This window comes from Chanos chanos, chromosome 11, assembly GCF_902362185.1.
Source record: "Chanos chanos chromosome 11, fChaCha1.1, whole genome shotgun sequence".
NCBI lineage: Eukaryota > Metazoa > Chordata > Actinopteri > Gonorynchiformes > Chanidae > Chanos > Chanos chanos.
The window spans coordinates 11,924,240-11,926,739 of record NC_044505.1 but is presented as its reverse complement, the minus strand read 5'-3'; the positions used below and the strand labels follow the sequence as shown (position 1 = coordinate 11,926,739).

General features: G+C 45.0%; 1 protein-coding gene across 4 annotated transcripts in view; it reads left to right on the top strand.

Moving 5' to 3' along the window:
- ctnna2 (catenin (cadherin-associated protein), alpha 2) overlaps positions 1-2,500 on the top strand; it is a 329,416-nt gene that overhangs the window by 122,575 nt on the left and 204,341 nt on the right. The window lies entirely within an intron of this gene.

The window sequence follows — 2,500 nt, the reverse complement described above, 5'->3', positions numbered from 1 at the left end:
CAGGCCCAACTCAAATTAAACAGCAGTTTATTAAATCTATTAAATGATCCTTCCTCTCAGACTGAATGGGTTTTGTTTGTGTTCCCTGTGAGGCTCGTACTTCAAACCCCTCCCCCTTTCACCCCACCCCTCCCCTCCCCACCCCTCCCCTCCCCACCCCACCCCACCCCACCCCTCCCTCTGTACCCCCCACAGACATTTTTTACGAGTCCGTTTTATTGATCTCATTAATAGTTTGTTAGATGTGTAATTAAAAAAAAAGGGGGAGAAACATCTTGTTAACAGACGCGGGCTTTACGGTCGTTTTAGGGCTAACGCTAGCGTTCAACGCTCTCTCTCTCTCTCTCCTTCTCTCTCTCCTTCTCTCTCTCTCTCTCTCTCTCTCTCCTTCTCTCTCTCTCTCTCTGTGCGGGCACAGGCGACTTCACATGCTTTGCTCCATCTCTGAGGACCCATGTGTTGGCTTGAAGATTAGAATTCCGCTAAGTGTTCAGGTTGCTCGTAAAGCAGTGCGCAATTCAGCGAACGTTACATTTCATGGGTGGTTTTTGAAAAAAAAAAAAAAGAAAAAAAAACCACTCTCGAAATCTGATAAATTTGATCGTCTTACAGGTCAAAAGGTGGTTTTCATTGCCGTAAGAGTGAAGGAACGTCTTCACGCAGTGTTATCTCTATGATATGATATGTAGACAGTCTGAGAAATATATAACACAGTTGAGGGTTTCATTCATGGCTGGTAAAATCTCTTTAATGTTCCATTAGAACTGCTCTACTGGTTCGCACACACACACTCAACAAATAAACGGAAAGAAAGAGAGAGAGAGAGACAGAGAGAGAGAGAGTTGGAAGAAAAGTCCTCCATCCATTTGATATCACGGCCCAGTAGCCTCACAATGGTAGCGTGTGATCTCTTTCGGGGAGAGATGTATGTGTGTTTACGAGTGTGAGAGACAGTGCGTATGAGAGCGTGTTCTGTCAGGAAACCATCAGAAACCTCATTACTGAGGCCTTGCTTGGCAGGATTTAAGACGATTAGCGGTAATATCAGTGAAACGGCTACAACCCCCCCACCCTCTCCTCCTGCCAATCTTCTCCATGTTCAGTTTATCTGAAGCGAGGGGAAGAGTTTCCGTGGTGACTGACAGCGGGGTTGCCATGTTGGTACTAACGGCGCGCCGATACACTGGAAACCCCCTTCCATTAAGATAATATGTATCGCACAAGGCCTAATCTTTTTGAACGCTGGAAAGAAGTGTGTGAAGACATGAAACACACACACACACACACTCAAGCACGCACTATTAAACACTACGTCTGAGAGTCATTGATCGGCCATCAGAGAAACCTCTTAAGGATCATCCGTACTTCTTAAAAGACAATTACCCCCGGTGTAACCCTCCTTGTGGCTTAGATTAAGGGCAGGGAAAATTGTCATGATCCTTTTATGCTAATGAGGCTGACAAGCTACTGAATATTCATGACATGGGGACCTCAACAAAAAAAAAAGAAGAAGCTTTCTCTATACTGTTCCTGGTTTGTCTTTTGTCCTCAGGTCTGATGGGACTTGCAGTGAAGTTAGAGATTTAGACAGCTCTGACAATAGTTCTCTGATTTGCTGAGTGAATGACAGTTCACTTTTGACAAACGCTTTTTTTTTTTTCTTCTTCTTCTTCTTCTTTTTGGGACAGCTCTCAGACAAGCTTAGAGACGTGAACAGACCCGACAAATGAATAGCGAATGAATATTTGCTATTTACCACGCACGCATCTACGACACATAAAACGTTTTTTTTTTTTTTTATTCCTAGCCTGTACGATATTGGATATACAGTGCTATTCAGTGTTTCCATAATGCCTGTGAAACAGTGCACCCAGGTGAATCGTCCCGTAGAGAGGAAGCTTTTAAGAAGTACTTACTTTTTGATTTTGCCGGGATGCGTTTCACCGCCTCGGTTTGAGCTGAAGGAGATTTAAAGGAGCGGGGAATGGAATTGCGGCACTGTTTACAATGGAAGTTAAGGCGTAAAACCCAAAGAATTAGTTTTCCGGAACAGTGGATGAGTACCTGGGATCTGTTCATTTTCGAGGCATTTTAATGTCCAGAGGCGTATGATCGGGGGGGGAATACACGGTGCGTGGGAGGGTGGGGGGCAGGGGGGGGGGGGGGGGGGGGGCGGGGGTGGCAACTTATCTGCGCCTTTTATTCTGGACACACCTGCGGAACAGCCAGGCTAACATTAATATTTATAGAAACCAAAGAACGAGTCAGATTTAGCTTATAATTTAAAAATCCATTTTCTTCGCTTAATACCTTTATCATGCCCACTGCCCCCCCCCCCCCCCCCACATCTGTGACTCACTGCAGTTTCAATGTAGTGTAGGACAGGAATGAAAAGAGCGAAAATAAATACTTTCCATCCTCAGTTTGCTTTGGAGGAGTTAGGCAGCGGACTGCGGGTAGGACATTTTGAATTCCGTACATCACGTTTTTAGGAAGTGAA